This window comes from Miscanthus floridulus, chromosome 2, assembly GCF_019320115.1.
Source record: "Miscanthus floridulus cultivar M001 chromosome 2, ASM1932011v1, whole genome shotgun sequence".
Lineage (NCBI taxonomy): Eukaryota > Viridiplantae > Streptophyta > Magnoliopsida > Poales > Poaceae > Miscanthus > Miscanthus floridulus.
In genome coordinates this window covers 35,876,601-35,902,319 of record NC_089581.1, presented here as the reverse complement: position 1 = coordinate 35,902,319, position 25,719 = coordinate 35,876,601, and the positions used below count along the sequence as shown (strand labels likewise).

Here is a 25,719-nt window from a genome sequence, read left to right as displayed (position 1 = left end):
AAATTGATGAACAAAGCAATGTCTACCCTTTCTCAAGTTCAAGAAATTTTCTAAGTTCTGAGTTTAACTCTATTTCAAATTGCATTTCTAAGCTATTGGAAACCTTAGCTAGTAATATCATTTTTCGACCGCAGGTATTTCATCGTCATCAACAAAGTTTGTACTTCAAACTTTATTCAAGTATCACATACATGTTCTATATCATTTTTACTTAACAAAAATTGGTTTTAAACCCTAAGTGATACAACACGATTATTAAATTAACTTTCATTTTGCACTTCCGTGGATCATTTTGTGTTATGGAAATTGATCTACACTCTCAGGCCATAATCTTAGTGCTTAGCGAGCTCGTAACACCAGAGGTGTTACAACCAACCCCCTTAAAAAGAATCTCATCCCAAGATTCAGAGCAAGAATCAGAAGAGGGGAAACGCGATTACATTTAGTAGATCACAAATTACACGAAAGATTACACGACGTCGAACGCTAAACTACATAGGGATTTAAAGATACATGGTTAAGAGCAACCTAGTACAACCAAAGCTTAATCCAGAAGTCAAGATAGACGAGGACAATGGAGAAACAATAAGAAAATGATTATCCAAAACATGTTGTATGTCCAATAGATCCAAAAACAGGAGACTGAGAAGTCCAACATCGTGAATCCTGAGACCAAACTAACCAAAAGAGGACTTGAACTTCCTTGCTAGAAATCTAGATCCCTTCTTCTTCCTGGATTACATCATCACCTCTGACTGACAAACCTAGTTTCACAATGACGACTGGATCTCGTAGCTCTGCTTCGGATTCGGGGAGATGGGGATGAAGAAGAAGAGCAAGGACCAAAGTCTTCTTATAGTGGTGAACGGAGGTGGGATGCAACACACTAAAAGTGGAGGCGGCATGAATGGGATACACAGACGGTTCATGCTGTGGGGATAAAGTCGGCCATGGTGTGCTCGCTGCGCGAGCAGGCTGAGGGAGGATAAGGAAGAGGAGAGGAGAGGGGTTCGCTCAACGAGGAAGGCGTATGGTGGTTGTGTCCCTAAAAAGAAGAAAAGAAGGGGAAAAGGGGGGTCTGGTATGGGGACGAGGGCGTCGGATCGAAAGCTGACCGGATGCTGAGAGAAAGGGGAAGCACAGAGTACACGAGGATGGCTAGTGCAGCACGATGTCTCAGCCACACGAGATGGGGTGCTAATGGGCCCGACACAGACGGCGTCCATAGGGCATGCGGCAATAGTGACCAGTGTGTGTAGCATGGTCTATCAGGATAAAGGGCTTGGGACTTGATATCCACTCAGGCCTTTTCTAAGCACTCCCTACTACCTGAGGCTAACTTTTTCCTTGTTGCTCTTCTTTTTCCTTCCCTTCCTTGTTCACCATATGAGCCAACCTTTTGTATGAACTGAGACCGCGATATACGTGCTTCCTCCAAAACCACCTCCTATTGTTTACTTTGAGATAACATTATTGCATCAACCCGTTATGGATTTTCCGTTCGAAACACCCGAATATTTCCAAGAAGAATATTTGTATAAAAAATGGTATGTCGGTGTAACTTGGTAAATGTACTTGGTCAACAACCTTGATACCAGCACATGTCAAGTAGCATCACCATGTGGCAGCTGTTCCATAGGGGCCCTCGGTTTCATCACAGCACCATAAGCTATTAACCAAGCAACTACTACCAACTTACATGCAATGAAGGCGGTGGGGTCATAGACCACAAAATCAGAGGAGTATTGCAAGGGAAGATTTAGGCAACAAGGGTTCCTTTCACAACAAGGGATAAGGAATTCAAATCCAACAACGAATTTGATTTAAAGAGATTCAAGTGTTCTGCTGGGATGTTGTAACATGGCTTCGGCGGGTGACGAAGGCCTCCGACAGCAAGGTGTCGCCAAGGCGTCTTCGACCATCTTAGGGTGGAGACCTAGCGCTGACTAACGGAACTTTCCTAGCTATGCTCGTAGGCCACTACATGAGGCTCGGCGGGCTTGTCACGAATTCTGCCCAGGCCAAGCGCAGACACCTCCGACCTATGCTCAGGCGGACGCCGCCCTGTTTTGGCTCACGGTCGTCTCCGGCGATGAGGGCGGAGGCCGCCTTACCTCTGAACTAATTAAACAAACAATCTTACCTAAGTGTGTGCAGGTACTCAAGCACAGGCGCCCGTGGTCCGCGCGAGCACGCTAGCATGGCCCCCGCGTGGCCGGGCGGAGACCCACGGTTGACGTCTCTGACCAGACCGGCGGAGACCCGCCAAGGCGACGGCGCGCCCTCGATGACGTAGGCCAGCATCGGGAACCACGTCCCCCGCGTGACCGGGCGGAGACATACGGACGATGTCTCCAACCGGACCAGCGGAGACCCACCAAGGCAACGGCGCGCCCCCAAAGACAGAGGCCAGCATCGGGAACCCAAGCCTTTGGGCCAAAGATCGAGGCATGGTGGGCCGGCCGCTTATGGAAGCCCGTTACTTGAAGACGGTGTGGCAGGATTGCCCCGCAAATAAGAGACCAGTGGCGGAATATTCTAGGAATGTACTGTAGCAGTTGAGGAGCATTGTAATAAATTCCGTCAGGAAGTAGTTGAGCCCTATAAATAGGGAACACTTGTAACCGTGCGGATGGATGGTGAATGAATTAATGAAACCTTAGTTTTTCGTGCTAGCTTCCCACAAGTTCACCTATCGTGCCTATCCCAAGCCTCCGCCCGAGGGCGACACCTAGCGGGCAGAGGCCCCTATCTCCCTCACTCTGTCTGGAACCACTAGTTCCAACATTGGCGCTCACCGTGGTTTGGCCAAGACAAACCAACGATGGCAGGGAAAAGAAAAACCACCACTAGAGCAGCAACGACCACGGGTCAGAGAGGAAGGCCTAGGCGGACCACCCGTGGCACCTATGCAACCTCGCCAACGGAGGATGGCACCAGAGCAGATGCCCAGGGTCAACAATCAAAACCCCAACATCCAGAGATCCAAGATCCGGAGGCCCAACCAAACTCAGGTACAACACTCGAGCAAGAACTACAACAGCTTCAAGCACAGTTGTAAAGAGCACAACAAGAGAGGGACAGAATGGCAGCAGCATTCGCAGCTAATCAGCAAGCCATTCAAGCATCAGCACAAGCAGTAGAAATAAGGCAGCAGTTGGCAGTCCTACATGCTGAGATGCTAAGTATGCAGCATGCAGTACCGGCATCAACCTCCGCGATCCCAGCCTCCGCAGCAACACCAACCGCAAACATGCCTCCGCCAGTGACTAGCCCAACCATGATGCCATCTCAGGCGACGCGGAGGCCTATCGACCCTAAGTCCCCACTCTCTGAAGGCATACAACAATCGCCATGGCCAACGGCGTATAAGCCAATCACACTACCAAAGTTCAACGGAAAGACAGACCCCCATCAGTTCATTATGAGTTACGAGGCAGCAGTAGCCTCTGCCGGCGGAGACGACACTGTCCTAGCAAAGTCATTTGTTATTGTTGCCGAAGGTGACGCGTTGGCTTGGTATTCTATGCTCAAACCAAGCACAGTCTATTCCTGGGAAAATCTCTAGGATAAGATATTGGCAAACTTCAAGGGGCTAGCAGCACAGTCGCTGACATCCACAGATTTGTTCCAATGCAAACAAATGCAGGGATAGACACTACATGACTACTTTTGGAAATTCGTGCAACTAAAGGCGAAGGCACCAGACGTCCTAGAAGAGATCACCATTGAAGCAGCGATCAAAGGGCTCCGAATCAGGCCGTTCACAGCACACCTAGCAAGAAAGAAACCAACTTCCATACAGTAGTTGTACGACAAGTTCGAGAAGTACTACAGATCAGACAATGACCTCTAGAAAAGGCTAGAGGAGCAGGGCCAAAATAGATAGCAAAACAACAACAAAAACTCATAGAAGAGCTATGCAAACTAGAATGCATCAAATCAGAAACCAGGCCAGGGGCAGGTGCTCAGCATCGAGGGTCAACCTCACCCCGAACAAGGGCAACTGCCAGGGCCAGTAGGGCCAGAGACCCAGACCAGGAACCAAGGTAGGCAAGGCTACCAAGGCAAAAACTAGAACAAAAACCATAACCACAAACAACGCAGACCATATTGCGTTTTTCACGGCAAAAGCGCAGGGCACAGCACCAAAGATTGTCTGGAGACAAAGGAGACACAGGAAAGAATGAAGAACAAGCAGACCGCCCAACCTCCGGCACAGCAGAATGCAAGAGAGGTCAACACCACCTACACAACTGGCCACCAGTAGTACTGCCTGATGTACCTAGTGCTAAACGCAAACCAAATACATCCCTCCACACTGGCCTCCGCCTATTACCCAGAATTCCTACCAGCATGGCGGTCAGCGCCCTCACAACAGCCCCCGGTGGGCAACTATAGGTCAGAGGCAAGCCTGACCTACATAAACCCAAAAACTCCCCACATAACCTACCTCGAAACAAACCACCCGCCACAAAACCAAAGCAGGTTCGAGTATCCGCCGCAACAGCAGCAAATGCAACAACTGCCTCCGCCACCACCTCACAACCAACCCCCAACACCAAAAAACGAGCCAAACCTAGAAAACCAAGTCAACCCTCATGGAGCACTGCCAACAATAGGCATGATACTGCTAATCATCGGAGGATCATCAATGGAGTTTCAAACGAAAAAGCAGAAAAAGAATCACCTCCGCCTAGTAAACAATGTAGCAGTCCAGGGCGCAGCAAAATACACAGATTGGTCCAGAGTCCCAATCACGTTCACAAAAGAAGATCTCCAGCTAGAAAGCTACCCTCACACAGACACAATGGTGATCAAAACAAACATAGCAGCATGGGAGATAAGCAGAGTGTTGATTGACACTAGCAGTTCAGCAGATATCATCTTCGCAAATACCTTCGACCAAATGAAGCTCAGTAGAAATCAATTACAGCCCTCTGAATCTCCTTTAATAGGATTCAGAGGCAAGCAGATACAAGCACTAGGAAAAATATCACTCCCAGTGTCGTTTGAAACCCAAGCAAATGCTAGAACCGAGTACATAACCTTCGACGTCGTCGATTTGTATTACCCATACAATGCCATCTTGGGTAGAGGATTCACAACCAAATTCAATGCAGCACTGCATATGGCCTACCTATGCATGAAAATACCAGCACTCCATGGTATTATCACAGTCCGAGGCAGCCAAAAAGAAGCAAGAAACATAGAAAAAGCTATCTACAGAGCCCAAAGAAACATCAATGCAGTCGAGTCGGCAGACAAAGAACAAGAGCCTCCGGATATGCCCAGAGGAAAAACAGATATGGCAGGTCAAGAACAGACAAAGCTGATCCCTCTAGAAAATGAGTTACCAGATAGAAAAGTAACAACCACCTCAGAATTGAGCAAGGCAGAGGAGGAAGAGATCATGGAAACTCTAGTAAAAAATAAGGATATCTTCGCCTGGTCAGCCTCTGACCTCCAAGGAGTTAGCAGGGACATCATATAGCATGAACTGGATATTAATGAAAACATGAGACCAAGAAAGTAGAAATAGAGAAAAATGTCGAAGGACAGAATCCTGGCAGCAAAGGCGGAGGTGCAAAGATTGCTAGATGCAAAAGTGATTAGGGAAGTCAAGTATTCAGAATGGCTTGCAAACGTAGTACTGGTACCAAAGAAGAATGGCAAAATGAGAATGTGCATAGATTTCATAGATCTGAATAAAGCTTGCAAAAAAGACCCTTTCCCATTGCCAAGAATAGATGCCTCCATCGACAAGGCAGCCAGATGCCACAGGTTCTCTCTACTCGACTGTTTCTCTAGGTACCACCAAATCTGGATGAAAAAAGAAGATGAAGACAAGACAAGTTTCACAACTCCATTCGGGACATATTGCTACACCAGAATGCTGGAAGGCCTAAAAAATGCTAGCGCGACCTTTGCTAGAATGACAAAGGAAGTTTTGGGCTCACAACTAGATAGAAACATCATAGCTTACGTCGACGACATAGTGGTCATGAGCAAGAGCAAGGATGATCATGTCTCCGACTTACAGGAGACCTTCGCCAACCTTAGGACAGTCAGCCTCCTCCTCAACCTAGAAAAATGCATATTTGGAGTCACAAAAGGGAAGATGCTCGGATATATCATAAGCAGCGAAGGAATCAAAGCGAACCCAGACAAAACCAGAGCAATAATGACAATGGCAGAACCCAAAAATAAGAAAGAAGTGCAAAAGCTGACGGGAAGAATAGCAGCACTCAACAGATTCATCTCAAAATCAGCAGAATGCAGCCTACCCTTCTTCCAAGCCCTGAGGGGTAGAGACAACTTTGAGTGGGGGCCCAAGCAGTCGGAAGCATTTCATAACTTGAAAGAGTACCTAGCAAGCTCACTGGTGGTCTTCGTCCTAGAATCAGAAAGCCACCTACTGCTGTACGTGGCGGCCTCCAACCATGCAGTCAGCGTAGTCCTAGTTCACGAGCTTGAAAAAGAATCAGGCAAAACTCAAAGGCCAGTTTATTTTATCTCAGAAGCACTGTCTAGAGCCAAGCTAAACTACACGGAGGTGGAAAAAGTCGCCTACGCAGTACTGATGGCATCAAGAAAACTAAAGCATTATTTCCAAGCCCACGAAATCTCAGTTCCAACATTGCTGCCATTGCAAGACCTGCTCAGAAACAAAGAAGCCTCCGGTAGAATAGGCAAATGGGTTACAGAGCTATCACAATTTGGTATCTCGTATGTCACCAGAACAGCAATCAAATCACAAGCACTAGCCAATTTTGTAGTAGATTGGACACCTCCAACAGAGACCAAGGTACAACCAACCATCCAAGGCTGGACAGCATTCACGGATGGAGCCTGGGGCCAAGCCGGAGCAGGAGCCTCCGCTGTCCTAACAGCACCCTCCGACGTTAGAATGAAATACGCAGCAAGGCTAGAGGTCAAATCAACAAACAACATTACAGAATACGAAGGCCTGATCTTAGCGCTAAGCAAAGCAAAGGCCCTAGGGGCAAAAACATTGACAGTCAAAATAGATTCTCAAGTGGTCACTGGCCAAGTAGAGAAAGAATACACAGCAAGAGAGCCGGAACTCATCAAATACCTATCCGTTGTCAGAAATTTGGAGCAGAGATTCGAGGGCTTCACCCTAAAGCACATACCAAGAGCAGAAAATGCAGAGGCAGATGAATTGGCAAAGGCTGCAGCAAACAACCTGCCACTGCCACCAAACACTTTTTTCCAGATCTTGAAGTCTTCGGCAACTACGGAGACACCTAAGGCACCAAAGGCAATACTACACCTGCAAAATGAAGATTGGAGAAAGGTGATAACAGAATTCCTAGAAGGCAAAACCAACGAAGAAGATGAAGCAAAAGCAGCAAGAATACAGGCCAGAGCAAGGAATTACATAATCTTAGATGGTGTACTGTACAAGAAAGGAGTAGTCCAGCCTCTCCTCAAGTGCATATCGCAGAGTGAAGGCATAGAGTTGCTTCAAGAAATACACTCAGGAATTTGCGGGTCACACATTGGCTCAAGAGCATTATCAGCAAAGGCAATAAGGCAAGGCTTTTATTGGCCAACACACATACAAGGCGCAGAGCAGACAGTCAGAACATGCAAAGCATGCCAAACATTCTCTCCAGGGCAGTCAAAACCATCGTCGGAGAACCAGCTTATACCTCCGACATGGCCGCTACAAAGATGGTGTATGGACCTAGTCGGCCCATTACCGCCATCCCAAGGAGGAAACAGATTCGTAGTAGTAGCAGTAGAATATTTCACAAGATGGATAGAGGCAAAGCCGCTGGCAAAGATAACCTCAAAAACTATCAGAAAATTCTTCTGGCAAAACATCATTTGCAGATTCGGTGTACCGAGGATTTTGACAGTAGACAATGGAAAACAATTTGATTCAGAGAACTTCAAAGAATTCTACAAAAGCATAGGGACAAAACTAGCCTTCGTCTCAATATACCACCCAGAGTCCAATGGTGATGTGGAAAGAGCAAATAGAATAGTGTTTTCAGTAATATCAAAAACATTGCTGGGCCTACGCAAAGGAAAATGGGTAGATGAATTGCCTAGAGTTATTTGGTCACACAATACATCCGTCTCAAGAACAACAAGATTCACACCATTCAAACTGCTTTATGGAGAAGAGGCCATGATGCCAGAAGAAATAAAGCATGAAAGCCTCCACACAACGAGTCAGCTGATGTTGCAAGATGAAGAATATGCAAAAGAAACAATAGAAGCAATAAGACTGGAAGCAGTCGAAAACATTGCAAAATATCAGTCCCAAACCAAAAAGTGGAGAGACTCCCAGGTGGTAAGGAAAGACATAAAACACGGAGACCTCGTACTCAGAAGAAAACCCAACGCACAACTTGTCGGCAAGTTGCAACCGAAATGGGAAGGCCCATACACAACAACGGCAGCAGGCCGACCTGGCTCTTTCCACTTGACCGACAACGAAGGTGTCACTACAACCCACACATGGAATATTGACAGCCTTCGTAGATACTACATCTAGGCAATGTACCAAAGGGCAACCTCCACAAAATATAAGCGGAGGCCCCTCCATCTATTTACCTTTAAGTTTTTTTACTTCAATCAAAACAAAATGTAAAAGAGCCTGCACTCTTTTCCTCACAGGGGAACTCCAAGCAGAGGTGAAGTTTTTAATGAGACAGGCTCAATGTAAAAATCCTCTACAAGTATAAAGAGGTAATTCGCCAAAAGAACGCTCCAAAAACCCAAAACCGAAAGCGGCCAGCTCTGGCACCGCAATATTCGGTAAACAAAAAGTACAGGTCCTTTCAAAGCGCCAGCCATAGGCACGGGCAATTTGAAACGACCTCTATGGCCAAACAGGCCTTCGACCTTGACAAAGACCTATCCAAAGTCAGGCATCAAGGCAGCAAAAAATAACCAAAACAGGCCTTCGACCTTGACAAAGACCTGTCCAAAGTCAGGCATCAAGGCAAAAAAAATTTGGCCAAACAGGCCTCTGACCCTTGACGAAGACCTGAACAAATTCAGGCGGCAAGGTCAAAAAAATTGGCCAAATAGGCCTCCGACCCTTGATGAAGACCTGAACAAAGTCAGGCAGCAAGGTCAAAAAAAAATTGGCCAAACAGGCCTCCGACCCTTGATGAAGACCTGAACAAATTCAGGCGGCAAGGTAAAAAAATTTTGGCCAAACAGGCCTCCGACCCTTGACGAAGACCTGAACAAAGTCAGGCAGCAAGGTCAAAAAAAATTGGCCAAATAGGCCTCCGACCCCTGACGAACACCTTAACAAAGTCAAGCAGCAAGGTCAAAAAAAAGAAAGAAAAGGGGGGCCAAAAAGGCCTCTGACCCTTGAAGAAGACCTGAACAAATTCAGGCGCCAAGGAAAAAACAACATCAGCAAAATAGGCCTCCGACCTTAACAAAAAAACACCCCTAGCATCAGGGGCAACAAATTTGTGGCGCTAGAACCAGGAAGAAGGTCTCCGCCATCGAAAATAGGAAAAACAGAAAGTGCCTAACAAAACACTGCCACCACTGTGGCGCCAGGCCTCTTTACTTCAAAAGATCTCAAGGGGAACGAATAATTCATGCAAGATACATGCTATTAAAGCCAAGATATGTTCCAACCAACAACGTACAAAAATGTTAACACCCGAAAGCCACCACCCCACTATAAAAATGGACTCCCCCTGCCCTTAAAAACTCAGTCAGCATAGGGCGCAAGGGCGCAAGGGGGGAGCAAGGCATAGCACAGGAAAAGGCCATAGCGACAGCCATGGAGGCAGGGGTCTCCTTAGATATCCAAGTCGGCCGTAGATATTATACGAAAACTCATAAAATCGGAGGCAACAGTAGACAGTCGGAGGTAGTGGGAAAAGAGATAGGACCTACGGCACGGTGATGAACAGCAAAGGCCTACGGAAGAAGGGGGATATCGCACGAAATCTCGTAACATCCCCCTAATGCCGGAGACCTAACCTGCCGTCTCCAAAGATCAACCATGTCCCACAGGTGTGCAGCGTCGGAGACCCATACCTCCAGACAGCTAAAACACCCAGCTAAAGAAATATCAAGTCTCCGCCGTCTGCACAAGCTACGCTGAACCTCCAGTTGGATCAAACACCGATTCGGCAAGCCTCGCCAGGCGGACTTCAAGTACGCCTCCGCCGGTCGAAAAACTGTGGAGACTTCTACCCCGGCCATCAAGCGAGCACAGAGAAGGAGAAAAAATGGGGCGAAGGTCCTGGCCACCACATCTGTATCGCGCACATTCACCCAAGCAAAGGACAATGGTGTGCAAGCTCGGGACTAGACGAGATATGTAAACTAGCACGACAGGCTCAAGCCATCGCACAAACAATCAAGAAAGTGAACCTGTCTGGTATTCCATAAAACATCAAGAAGCATTCTTACAGGACACCAACTTGCAATAAAATCCTAACTATTGTGGCGGAGGTCCGCACCAAGCGAGCGCGCGAGTAAACCCAGCGCTCTCGTCGTCTATGTCAAACTTAACTGACTCGAACACGTCGCGCGCAATGCTGCGGGGAAAGGCCGAACGCCAATACTCCCAAAGCTCTCCGCTCACGTAAATACTATCGTTGTAGAGAGTCAAAGGTGCAACATCTTGCGCAGGCTCCCGATTCGGAACCTGCGCAAGGTTAAAATTTCCCACAAAACCATTCAGAACAAAATAAATTTATTCACAGAAGTCCAACTGGACTACAATATACACGCCAAAACAACTAAGTGCTACAAAGAGCCTAGACCTCTGGCGCATCGGTCGCAGCGGAAGTCCCCGGAACGAAGCCCACATTAACTGTGGGCAGGCACGGCGCCTGCGGCCTCCGACCACCACCACCGCCGATCGTAGATCCCCCCGGAGCGCCTCCAGCGGCGGAGGCACCGACCGCAGTCGCCGAGCGCGGAACTGACGGAGGCCTACCCACAAGACTCTTCTACGCATCCTGCAGCATAGGCTAGAGTGTCAGGGGCAAAAGCAATGAAAGCCTTCGCAGCCTCGCAAAAAACAAAAAGAAAAGGGGGCGGCTACAAAGACTACAAATACCTTCGCCCTCTTGTCCTCCACCAGTTTCCGGGCAGCAGATCTCCCAAATGGAGCCCAAAAGTGCCCAATGAAATTTCTCAAGGTTTTTCGCAAACCAAGAGAAGTCTCACCGAGCACCTCCGGACCAGGCAGTGCTCCTTCCGGAATACTTTCGGTATGCGTACACCCATCGCGTGCCAAAAGTTTGGCATAATTTGCTACTCCCGCTAGCGCCCCGTAGTTCATGCAGCCATTGATCAGACCGGGGAGCTTCGCAAGGTGACGCTTTAGCCAGGAGGCGAGGGCGTACACGCTGTCTTCCTCCGGAGGAGCGGAGGTTTTGCCTTCGAGCTCGGCGACGGTGGCCCGGTAGTGGCCAACGGTTGCAGCAAGGACTCCCTTGACTGAGTCCAAGTGCCTCATCATCAATGACAGCTGCTCCATCACCGCTGCTACGGATTCCTTCTCAGAGGCAAGCTCTCGCCGAAGACCCTCGGCCAGCTCATTCGCCCTACAGGCCTGCTCGACGGACAAAACCTCTACATCCCGGGCCTTGGCGAGATCGGCCCTCAAACCATCCTTTTCTCGCTCCTTCTCCACCAGAGACAGGCGGAGAGCTGCAAGGGAGTCGGACAGACCCCCTTTTTCACCTTCTAGGCGCTCGATTTCCGCCTTGAGCGCTTCAATCGCAACGTCTTGGTCGGAGACCTCATGAGTACAACGCTCTTCCATAACAACGCCCGTGTGATACCCCTACGACCAGAGAGAGAAAAGCCAAAGCGATCAGCAACGGAATCAAAAACAAGTCTAGAAGCGAGCATGCACAAAGAAAAAGGAAAGGGGCAAACCGCCGAAGACGCACCAGGCTCTGGTGTTGTAGATGAACATGGAGAAGTTGGAAGAAATCCATGTCCCTTAGACGTTGTTTGAAGCGATCTACTCAAAGAAGAACAAACAAACATAAAATGATAAGGTGAGAAAAGCAAATCTCACGTTAAAAACACCAACAGCCAAAGACCACCTCCGACGTCTCCAAGAATAGCAAGATAACACTCCTCCTAACCTGAGATAGAGGTGTCAGAGGAGCCTACATAAAAAACAACAATAGCTCAGGTCAGAGGGCAGATCAGAAACAGGCAATAACAACAGGCCAAATGATGATCAAAATAAAAACATTCTATACTCACTCAGACCCGACGCCGTCAGCCCTGGCTACCCTGGACCAAACCTAGCGTCGGTAGTGGCTGCTCGCTCCTCCGGGGTGAGGAGTCCAGCCATGACATCACCTGCAAAGCAATAGATACACAGTATTAGCACTTGGCACAATACGTAAAGAAATGAACCGGGTGAAGACAGTAAACACAAAAGGTGCACCAAGCAGACTTACTCATAAAAAGCCCAGGTTGGGCAGCTTGCTGCGCCCCTTGGGCAGAAGTCTCTGCCATATCGTGCAGTGAAGGCCCATAGGGCCGGATCTCCTCAACCAGCGGCCTGGTGGGTGGAGGACTCAAAGAAGGCTGAGCCGCCGGGGCCTGCTCAGCAAGCATGGCCTCCAGCTACCCGACGTCGGCCGCCGACACGGGCGAAGGCATGACAATGGCAGGGGATGAAGGAGTGTGCTGCAGGATGACCTCCGTGTCCTCTTCAGAGCTTGGGCATAGCTCGCTAAGAACGTCGGGCATGGGCTCGACGGCGCTACCTTTCGGTTGTTCGCCGACGCTCATAGCACCATGCGAGGAGCGCGCTGGGGTAGCGCTGGCTTCCGGATGCCCAGCACCGCTCACAGCTTCGCTCATAGGGCACACTAGAGCTATGGGAGAGCCGCGACCCCCTCCGCTTGCAACCCACGCATCCACTGACGGGACAGAAGAGCTCTCAATGTCTTCACTGTTGGCGGAGGCAACGCCCACACTACCGGCAGAAGACATGGCTGGCGTGATCAATGGAGCACCGCTCTTCTTCTTTTTCGTGGGCGCCCGAGCAACAACGGCGCCCTTCCTCTTCTTAGACTCGGCCTCCACCGTAACATTCTTCGTGAAGGCCCTCTTCTTCTTCTTCTCAATCGAAGCTAGGACCTCAGCGGGAACCTCGCGCTCCCGGTAGATGATCCCGACCTCCTCAAAAACTCAATTGAGCTACGGCATGGTGCCTGCCACGGCCATCCGAGACGTGTACTCACGCTCGGAAATCTTGCCAACCAACCCTACGGTGGCTTCCTCAACCTCGGAGATGAAACTGTCCTCCGTCACCCCCTCCCCCAAAGACTGACCGAAGCGGGGGAACGGAATCCTGGCCTCCGACCCAAAAATGGGAACCTTCACCTGTTCCAGCTGAAAGGATGGGTTCTTTTTGCCCAGGGGCCAGTAGTTGGAGGCCATAATCTCCTCCACTAGGTCGCAGCCACCGAAGTAGCGGCACGCTGCCGCAAAAGCCTGATCACAAGCCTCCCTCGTCGGAGACACCTCCTCCGGTGGATCCACGCGCGTGAGCGGCGCCATCTCCTCCATCCTTGAAGTCAATGGATACTCCGAGAACTCCGCGCCATCCTCAGTAGTGCTACAGACCCCATAGGTCTTCATGTAGAACCATTGCTCAAGCCAGCCGTGGTCCCACTTGCCCTTCTGGCAGAAAGAGATCTCCAGGCGGTCCGCGCCTTGGTTCCTCTTAGACATAAAGGTGCAACTACCGTACTGGTAGGTCACCTCCACCTCCTTGCCCTCTCACACCTCCTTCTTCTTCTTCAGCTGCTTCTGCAGCTCATAGTACGCGCAGAAGGTATCCACATCCGGCTCGGCACCATAAGAAATGCACGCCCAGCAAAATTTGCTAAGCGTGAGGAAGGCAGTAGGAGTCAGATGATGGAGCTAGACATTGAAGGTCTCCAACACCCATGAAGGAAGGGGATGTAAGGAAGGCGAAGGCCGCAGGTGAAGAAGTCCCAAAAGACCACCGCATATCCCTCCTTCGGTTCCGGAACAGTCTGGCCTGACGGATGGATTTTTACCCTAGAAGAAGGAAAACATGACTCCTTCAACATCTCCGCGATTGCCTCTTCAGTAATAGAGGAGGGGCCGAAATCCCAAGACTTTATCGCCATATCTCTAGAATCTGCAGCGATCAGGTCTCCGACAGACGCAGAGACACTCCCCAAATCCTCCTCCACCAGCTTTTCAAACTCCAACACGGAGGCAGAGGCAAGCATGCACTCCTCAAAGCGCGCACCCCAGCCGACGGCCCTAACACCGAGAAGGTGGCGGTAGGGTCCGAAAAAGGCGGGCCGGCGAGTTTGGGCGGAGGCGGAAAGGAAAGCCACCGCGACAGCAGCCTAAACGCGAGACGCAAGCAGAAAGACAGAACGCGCGAGGGCAGCGAAAGGCGGAAGCGAAGAGAGTAGAGAGCGATTTCTCAAATGCAATGAAAGTGAATGAGCAATGCGGGGGGGACCCTGCCACCAACAACACCCTTATATAGGCAGCGGGCAGGCGGTCCGGCTCCCGCCATATAACGGTCACCTCCGGAAAATTTGCCTGCCGCACAACGGTCATCTCCGAAAAAGTCGCAAGGTATGCAACAGAAACTGACACGGCATAAACGGCCACGCCGTAGGACAACGGCTAGATTTGCTGCCCAACGGCTACTCTCAACGAGACCAGCGGCCACGCCAGAGCGGGCTAGGGGGAAGTAGTAGGGCCTCGCTCGAAGACGCCGATGAATATGGCCTCCGTCCCCGCGGACGCCTTTGGCCAAGGTGTTTTGAGCTCATGGCACGCTTCGGCGAACCATGGTCTCAAAAGGGGGGAACTGTTGTAACATGGCTTCAGCGGGTGACGAAGGCCTCCGACATCAAGGTGTCGCGAAGGCGTCTTTGACTGTCTTAGGGCGAAGACCTGGCGCTGACTAAAAGAAATTTCCTGGCTATGCTCGTAGGGCACTACACGAGGCTTGGTAGGCTTGTCGCGAATTCCACCCAGGCCGGGCGTAGACACCTCCGACCTATGCTTAGGCGGATGCCGCCCCGTTTCGGCTCATGGCCGTCTCCGGCGATGAGGGTGGAGGCCGCCTTACCTCTGAACTAATTAAACAAATAATCTTGCCTAAGTGTGTGTAGGTACTCAAGCGCAGGCGCCCGTGGTCCACGCGAGCGCGCTAGCATGGCCCTCGCGCGGCCAGGCGGAGACCCACGGTTGACGTCTTCGACTGGACCGGCAGAGACCCACCAAGGCGACGGCGTGCCCCCAATGACGTAGGCCAGCGTCAGGAACCATGGCCCCCGCGCGGCCGGGCGGAGACATACGAACGATATCTCTGACCGGACCGGTGGAGACCCACCAAGGCAACGGCACGCCCCCGAAGACGGAGGCCAGCATCGGGAACCCAGGCCTTTGGGCCGAAGATCGAGGCACGGTGGGCTGGCCGCTTATGGAAGCCCGTTACTTGGAGATGGTGTGGTAGGATTGCCCCACAAACAAGAGACCAGTGGCGGAATATTCCAGGAATGTACTGTAGCAGTTGAGGGGCATTATAATAAATTCCGTTAGGAAGTAGTTGAGCCCTATAAATAGGGAACACTTGTAACCGTGCGGATGGATGGTGAATGAATTAATGAAACCCTAGTTTTTCATGCCAGCTTCCCACAAGTTCACCTGTCGTGCCTATCCCAAGCCTCCGCCCGAGGGCGACACCTGGCGGGCGGAGGCCCCTGTCTCCCTCACTCTGTCCAGAACCACTAGTTCCAACATGGGACATCCACAATTAGTCGATACAGTGTCCTATGTTATCCAATCATGCTGGTCTGCTAGCATCTGAATGGTAACTTCACTTATAACCCACTTAAAAAGTCTTTAAAAACCCTAAGCATGTCTAACAAGACTTAAGGGCAGATGGACGCAATAATCCTAGCGAAGTAAACAAAATGCACATTCCAACGGTCTTATATGGGTACAACATACATGCACCCACTCGCCCATTCTTGACACATCGTTCACCTCCCCTATGATCGGACGACCTCAACAACTATGGATAAAATACAACGGAAAGATTACAATACTAAAAGACAGCGACTAAAGACACTACTAACTACGGGTACATCATCCCAAGACAACTAATCTACTTTGGACCACGCATCTTCATTCCCAGGCTCGGCAGAATCTTCTACCGCCCTGGCTATGGATCTACCTCCTCTCTTGGCAGTGGCTGAGTGAGAGGAAGCAAGGGCTCTACTTCTGACACTTCCGAGGGTGGGGGTGCTGGTGATACTACAACACCAATTCTCCTTCTTTCTGGCAAGTGGACAAGGATCCCCTCCATGATCAAGGGATCCTGCTGTTCAGTAGCCAGCATCCTCTGCTTGGCCCTGGTGACAAGGTAGGACTCTCCCAACTGATGGGCATATCGATCTTTAGCCTCCTTTAGAGCTTTTGACATGGCAATATCCTGACCCTCTACGGTTGCCACACTAGCATGTGCCTCGCAAGCTACACTTGGAGCGTCCTTGAAAAGATCTTGACTTCCTCAGCTCGACGAAGGCACTTCCTTAGCTTTGAGGCTTGTTGGTCATACTGCTCATCCAGAACAAGCAAGTACATGGTCAAGTGCACCATGGTAGGACAATCTTCTCACGCATCCTGCCCTTGCAAAGCCTCTATGTGAGCCCTCTATGCCCGTTGATTCTTTTCCAAAGGTGTAAAGAACCTCATGGGGGTACGGGCAATGGGCTCTTCATAGATTTGGCAAAGGTACTGCAAGGCTTTGTGGGCCACGACCTGATAGGTGTCGATGAAGCAAAACCTGGTTGCAGTCACATTCCAGGCTTCAGTGATGTCGGGGAACTCTTCACTCTTCCCAATGTAGACGGTAACTTCACATTGCTTAGTGCCATGCATTTCATACTCACGGCCCTCATACTCGGGATGATCTTTGACTCCAAGCTTTTGCAGGGTGGCATACAAGATTTTGGGAAAGCCCTCAGTGTTCGGGCAGTAACTACTAACCCATGCTCCTGCCATCCCTGGCGATGGTTGCAAGGAAGGACTAAACGAAAAGCTTGCTCAAAAGAAAAAGCTAGGTGAGCTAAAGTGCACCGAGTGGTGGTACCAATGGCTAAGCTAGGCTCTGCTTATAATGGCAGAGCAGTCAGCGGTCCTGGTGTAGTCCACCCACGGTTCCTACGCAGGATCACTATGAATGAATCGACCAAATTTTTCGCATGTTTGAGACGAGCGATATCCGAGGCCATTACTGACTAGTATGACTATAGGGCAAGGGTTCAACAAGAGTGCAGAAAAGAGTGCATGAACCACAGGCGAACGTGGAGCACGAAGCCACAGTGTAGAAATAACTCTGGAACAAGGACGGGTCAGTCGTGCACAATACGACACGCGTAACACCTATGGATGGCGTATCTACAAGCAATACGGGCACTACAATGCACAAACAGGATATGCACGAATGCATGTCCTATACGTCCTTCTACTGTTGCCAACATATAGGGCAACCGTTCTTAGATTTTGGTACATCGTTCTCTTCCTGTAGCAACTTGATACTATCAGACTATGCTCGGGGTTAGTGTATCTACAGAAAACTTGATTAAGCCTACCTAAGTTAGCAAAGTGCCATCTATCCTAGATACATAACTATAGTAATAGGGCTACTTATATAACTTCATAGTTAAACGCCCTAACTTTTTGCAAAAATAGGTTGTCAAATTTTAGTTTAGAAAAGGATTTTAAACCTTTATTTCCTCATTTATGCTCTGATACCACCTGTAGCAGAACCACCTAATCTAATGGCTCCTAGGAGTACTTGCCTTCTATTAGACACAAAGTACTCAAGGGAGAACACTAAATTATGCAGTTCTGTCGAGTACACCCAAAGGGAGAACTCAAAAATCTATATTTTTCCTTCAGGATCACAAATGAGAGAATAAAGCTTACATCATTCTTAACCATTTCTTACATCACTTTTAATACAATATCAGAGTTATGAACAATTTAATTTAACAGTAGAATATAAACATGTGATCAGAGTTACAGCAGAAATAAATATCTATTCATGACATGATGAAGCATTGAGATATAAGCTATGACAACATATTATAAAACTTCTATTTATAAAACATTTAGTGAGAGTTATAAATAAAAACTAAGATTGTAGCGTAAAGGAATCCTCTCTGAGCCCACCAGGAGAGATCCACACATAAGAGTCAGCTCTAGCATCTGCTTGTCACCTACAACAGGGGGAAAACCCTAAGTACTCAATACTCAGCAAGACTTATCCATCAGGAGGAAAGAAAAGACTCCAAGGGTATGCAAGGCTATCTGGCTGGTGGGTTTATTGCATTTGCAGGAGCATTAGTAAACCTATGTCCTTATATTCAATTTTATTAGCAATCATCATTAGTTCATTAACTAACCATTCTATGTAAGCACATGTACTACTTTCAAGCAGGTGGTAAGCAATTAGACCATTTTACTAGGTTTCATATTCTAGTTCTTACTACGATGCCAGATTATAGACAAGTTGTACCGAATCATCTGGCGATTCATGAATCAATGTATCCCAGCTGGGTACCCTAAAACACATGCCCCGCTTGTACCCTAGGTACAAGCAAGACCAACCCACTACCCTATCATGGGGTCCAGGTCCCTGTCCAAACTTGGACTCCAAGCCCCCGCTTCTAAGTCCCGGACTCAGTGCGGTGCTTAGACCTCCACCATCCCCGCCTCCAATCAGTCTATCCAGAAAGAGCCAAAACCCATGACAAGAGAGCAACAAGCCTTCTATACTCCCATAAACAAGTATGTACTCAGGATAATAAGTCTGTGACCTAACAAGAATCCAATGCAACGGATGGTCCTTAACCGACACAGGAGGAACAAGCACAATCCGAGCCTTGCTCGAATGCCAAACCAAGTCCAGATCCAAAGTACCATTCCGCTCGGTCTCCATTTCCTTTCATATATATTTTCTAGGTGATAATAATATAATAGCAATATTAATATCTTTCATATTTCTCGTGAGTGACAGGCAATCACTTGACTTCTACCGGAGTCCTATACCGTAGCAATCTACATGATCCTTTCATACTAGTAAGACTCATAGGATATATATATATATATATATATATATATATATATATATATATATATATATATATATATATATATATATATATATATATATATATATATATATATATGTGTGTGTGTGTGTGTGTGTGTGTGTGTGTGTGCAAGTGGGTTTCATCCAACTTCTTAAAACTTAATGCACAAACATAATATAATGTGCAAAAAAGTAGGGGTTATGAACCGAGGCTTGCCTAGGTAAGATATAATCAAGTTAGCTTTCATCATGTTGGCATGGTCATCATGTCACCATCTGCTTCCGTTTGTCCCGATGACTCCGTGATCCAACAACGCTCCTATCATGAAATACGTGGATGCAACGTAGGGACGTAAATAATCAATGCAATCGTAACTCTTAAAATATGATTACGCCTCTCAAGCTAACGAGCTAGCGCTGGTGATTAACGTACTAGGCCATGTATCCAAGTTATCAAACTAGGCGCTATTTTCCCACAATGTTTTAGTTATAAAATCCCTAGGTGTTTCTTTATTCCTTTTTATTTACTATACATATAAACTAGGGTTCATTAGTTACCTTAGCAAACTAATTATTATGGAGCTACAAAAATTACAGATGGCACATAATAATACTATGGAGCTACTGTAAAATTTTCATGAACAAAACTATTACCCATTTGCCACAAAAATTCCTACAAATATTAATCTAAATAATACTAAACACTCACAATTGATTTAATAGTTGCTGGTATCAATATATATATATATATGAACTAAATACATAAAAAGATAGAGCACAATTTTAGGAACCTAACAAAATTGGTTTCATAATTTTTGGACGCCTACATGATTTTATATGATTTATCAAAGTTCAGCTTAGAATTACAAATGAAAAGCTATTTCTATTTTCCATGAAAAAACTAAACTGATTTCAGCCCACGCGGCCCACACGGCGCAACACGCGTACGCGTGAGCGCGCGGCGGCCCACAGGCGAGGCACGTCCCACGCGTGGAGGCGGCCCACGGCGAGGAGGCCTGCGCGCGCTGGCACATATGCAAAAATGCCCCTGGACTATGAACAAAACAACCCACAGTCCATGTTACTATTTCTAGCGACAACACTTATGCAAAAGAACCCTCGGACCTTTCTCCTCTTTACAATGGTGAGACCCTCGGCCATCCCTGCGGGCTCCGGCGCTGCGAGCAGCGGCACAGGCGCCAACACCGACCACACGGGACCCTCACTGACCTAGCTACGAGGCCGACGCTCACCTAGGGTTCGACGTGAGGTGATGGTCGGCGGTTGCGCGAGATGGGACGCCGTAGAAGGACCTCTCCACGACGGCGGACACCTACGGCAATGGCAATGGTGTTCAGGTGAGCCGCAGCAACAATCAAGGCGGTAGGGTAGCGGGTGAGCAACGATAATTCACCAGTGACCTTACTAAGAAGCTGGCTCGGCCGAAGACGACCCGAGCGAGGCTGGCCGTGTGCGCACGGCGAGGTGAACGGTGGACCGCAAAGGCACGGCCACGTCAACGGCGAGGAGGCGGCACAAGAGTTGCGACTAGCGTGCGCACGACGAAGAGGAAGCCAAGATGAGCTAACGATGCAAAGGAATTGGTGTGGGGTAAAGTGATGGAGACGGGCCACGATGCGGGCGGTGACGAACCTTAATAGCACGGCGGCGGCAAGATTCCAAAATTGGAGCTCGTTGTGATGCGAGTCAAGGCGGGGTGGGGTTGGCTGGAGAGGGGCGTGAAGGCGGAGGCGCGAGCACGAGAAATTGATGAGAGGTGCTCGCTCTCTGGCTTCACCGCGACGTGACATGACGACGGCTAAAACAGAGGGAGGGAGAGACGGGCGCGGCAGTGGGTTCGGCTCGTCCACGCCTTGGTGGGACGCGAGCGGCGGGACCAGGAGTCCCACGCGCCGGCGCAAGACCACGTCCGGCATGGCCCGCGCATTCATAGTGCCATAAATGGCAAAGCGACTGCGCCGCACACAGCCACGTGCGGACGGCACCCAACCTGGCCAGGGAGGGGCAACGCGATGCAGCACGCGTACAGGAGCGACACGACGACAGTCACAGCATCGCGATGCGAGGCAACAGAGGCAGATGCGATGGCAGCGTAGCACGGGATGGGGCAGGACAACGACGGCGTAAGGCTGGAAGCTAGCGGCGGTGAAGTAGCGCGGTAGTGAGGTGGGGCAGCCGTGCGCCAAGTTTCTCGGCCACAGCGGCCAGCCGAGCACGGCCAGGCGCGCGTGCTGGCGGTCGGCGCGTCGATGTCGTGGCTCAGGGACGCGGTGACCGTGCCGACGCGAGGAAACCAGCCGAGGATGTGCCATGCACGAATTTTAAAGCATCGACCATGACTAAACCATTGATCCAATCCCCAAACCACTTTTGCTATACCAAAGAGGGTATGTTAGACTACCAAAACAGGCCATGACACTACTCTTCTGCTTAACTAAATTTTTCTACAAAAATTGATGAACAAAGCAATGTCTACCATTTCCAAAGTTCAAGAAATTTTCTAAGTTCTGAGTTTAACTCCATTTCAAATTGCATTTCTAAGCTATTGGAAACCTTAGCTAGTAATATCATTTTTCGACCGCAAGTATTTTATCGTCATCAACAAAATTTGTACTTCAAACTTTATTCAAGTATCACATACATGTTCTATAACATTTTTGCTTAATAAAAATTGGTTTTAAACCCTAAGTGATACAACATGATTATTAAATTAACTTTCATTCCGTACTTTCGTTGATCGTTTTGAGTTATGAAAATTGATCTACACTCTCAGGCCATAATGTTAGTGCTTAGCGAGCTCGTAACACCAGATGTGTTATACCGTCATGTTACTTTTTTTTGCCGAGCGTCGGTTTAAGCTCTCGGCAAAGTATTTACCGAGTGCCCGATAAAAAACACTCGGTAAAAAGATGTTTGCCGGCACCGTAGACGTCGTGTGCTGTTTGTCGAGTGTTAAACTCAGTAAAGCCTTTGCTGAGTGATTTTTGGGAGCTACTGTTTCCGATAGTGCTCGTGGAGCGCTTTGAGCGAGGGGAAGGTAGCCTCAGTCAAGTCACCGTGGACGGCAGCGACGACGGCGATGGATGCAGCAGGGTTCTCGTGTTGCAGCGTGTCCATCGCCCACTGCATGAATAGGCTCGAGTCCTCCATGTCGCCAGTAGTCTGAGATGAGTAGCAAGGTGGATTGTGAGTGTTTAGCTGCAGCAAATGATGATACCCTTATTTTTAGTAACTCAAAGTGCAGACATTAAAGCACAAGCAGGGCCATCAAATAAAGCGGCCGCACTGTTTGCTTGACCTTATTCAAAATTATTTTTCAGTTATGGAACAATATTTTTCTCTCACAATATTTTAGCACAAACATCAGCATAAGCCAAATTTTAGCATGAGCAAACAGGGTGGCACTACAAAAGACAGAAGAAGTCTGCGTCATGAAAGGCAGCCTACAGCTACTACAAGTGTACTAGTACGCACTAATTGATAATATAATCTCAGTTACCTTTGCAAATGACTTGGAAGATATTGGCTTAATAATGTTCGAATAGCCATGGGATCCGAGGAAGTTGCCCTTTTTATAGCTTCCACCAGCACACACTATGCCTCCTTTTGCAACCGTCTCTACACTGTGTATGCTCACTTGAGTTGAGGTCACTCAGTAGCTAGTGGACTTTCTCTCACAACCAAAAGCCAAGGAAAAGAATAAGTTATAATTTCCTGAGATTCGAATTACGTGGCCTATATCTAGTGAAAACGATATTCCACGCAAAGTGATACACAAAAGACAATTAACATGTTCGTTTAACATGATATCAAAAGACTTGATTGGCACAACTCTAGTTTCAAGAATTAAGTTATAATAGAACTGCGTGATTTTTTTTGGAGCTATATAAGTCTGGAACTATGTGCATGTTGAATAATGTGTTTAGTTTGGAACATAAGGAGTGGTATATATGTGTTTAGACACTAAATAGATCTTGTGAAGTGGACAAACAAAGATCAATTCAAAAGTAGAAACAAGCGGCATGTTCGCTGGTTGGTTTCTGGACTGGTAAGCCCGGCTGGTGCTGATTTGTTGTGAGAGAAAAACACTATTGACCGGTTGATAAGCCCTGGCTGAAACCAACAAACGAACAGGCTCAAGATCGCAAGATAAATATGGACGAAGTTCCAAATCACTAAAGCTTGTCATCATTATTTACGACCAGAGCTGAGTGTTTTATGCGGTTCCCTGGTATTTGACGGACTTGAGCTTTGCCCATAACTAAGTACCTGATCATTTCCTCCCAAAATATATACTCCGTACTTCACAAAATGCTAGCTACACTCCCAGTGTTTTAAAATTAAGTTGCTTGTTCTAAACATTATACATTTAAATATTAAATATGGAGGTAGCAGTCGCAGAGAGTAAGAGTTACACGGCGGAAAATTTCACTTTGCATATGAATACGCACACGGGTTAGCCACGCAAATGGAGAGTAGTTAACTCTCTAATATATAATGGAAATCTCACTCACAGATAGGGTGCATTTTATATACTCCCGGGAGTAGTTACTCCCATAATCAATAAATTACGTTGAGTATGCGTACATACTCATTTATCAGTATGAGTATGTTGAAATACTAATATTAAGATACTCCAGATCTTTACTATGTGAATTTTTTTTAAAAGAGCAGATATTTTTAATATATTATATAATACTATGATAGTAACATATAAAATAAGTATAACCATATACTCTAAGTATACATACATACTTGTCATACATAGTACCCTAGATGGTCTAGTATGATAATATACTCCATCTACATACACTTCGTCGGCCCATATACGCTCTAAATGTAGAGAAATACACATGGGAGTAACTACTCCCTAGGAGTAGGAAATAATTTCCATATATATATATATATACGGTAAGGTTATTCTGCAACTGGCCACAGAATAACTTATTCTATGGCCACCTTGATTTACGATAATGTTTGTACCAATTTACAATAATGACAATACACATTTCCGATACATGGTTACTATAATTCAAGATGATACTTACCATAATGCTATAGTAAATCACTTATGAGGGAGTTATCATAATCTCGTAAATTAGTATAGTAATTATCGTAACTCAAAGTGACTACTACCCTGTAGCTGGCTATAAAATAACTTATTTTGTAGCCACTTTGAGTTACGATAATTACTATGTTAATTTATGAGATTACAGTAACTCTTTGCTAAGTGGTTTACTATAACGTTATGGTAAATGTCCTCATGTGTTATAATAACACAACTATCGTAAATATGTATTGACATTATCGTAAATTAGTATATAAAATTATCGTAAATGGAGGTGGCTACAGAATAACTTATTTTGTAGCTGGCTACTAAATATACTCAACTACTGTTTTGCAGCTGGCTATAAAATAACTTATTTTGTGGCCACTTTGAGTTACGATAATTACTATGCTAATTCACGAGATTATAATAACTCTTTACTATGTGATTTATTATAACGTTACGGTAAATATCCTCATGTGTTATAGTAACATAACTATCGTAAATATGTATTCACTTTATCGTAAATTAATATATGAAATTATAGTAAATGGAGGTGGCTACAGAATAACTTATTCTATAGCTGACTACTGAATATACTCTCCATATATATATATATATATATATATATATATATATATATATATATATATATATATATATATATATATATATATATATATATATATATATATATATATATATATATATATATATATATATATAACGGTATTACGAGTGTATTTATGTTTGTTTGATTTGGTTAAAATTTACGGCTTGAGTTCCACATATATAGGACGTAGCGTGAATGCAACTATATAAGATTAGTAGCCATCACATCGCATGCACAGTGTAAATTGGTCATATGTGCCATGCAGACACACACTACTACTAGCTAGTGGATGCTTGACGAGAATTTGTGCACCACATGTTTGCGATTTTAATTGTCCCGAAGCATCATAAAGTGTGCAACTTGCAGCATGCCGACGAGCAATCCTCCATCACACATGTTTGCAAACTGCAGCGAAATGTATTTATCAACACCAATGCACGGCTGGGATGCTAACTAAGCGCTCATCATAAAGTGTGGTCAATATATGTGTACTTTTTTTATTAGCAATATATGTGTACTTGCGCAGGTTGTTAAGTTGCACTACCACACTGTTCATTCGTGCGTATATGCACAGGATGATTGGTGTATTTTTTTTAAAGTACTGTATAGTTATTTAAGTAATCTAACCTCTACGTAGTGAGAGTCTGAGACGGAGTTGCCCGCGACTTAATTTGATTGATTGATACAATGATATTGTGAAAATTCTAAACTACTTCGCTTTGTATTGTATTTGTATGGACAAAGTTTAATAAAGCATTCGCAGGCATTCTGAAAGGAGCACTCAGAATTGTGACAGTGGAAACAGTTTAAACAAACATGTGTACGTATTTAATTTAGTATGTACAGTAAGTCAATAATACCCAATTGTGCATGCTC

The 25,719-nt window shown here is 46.9% G+C and overlaps 1 pseudogene; it reads right to left on the bottom strand.

Annotated features, from left to right (window-relative positions):
- The window catches only part of LOC136536328 (uncharacterized), a 31,007-nt pseudogene extending 8,275 nt beyond the window's left edge, over positions 1-22,732 (bottom strand).
- Positions 22,733-25,719: the final 2,987 nt, after the last annotated feature.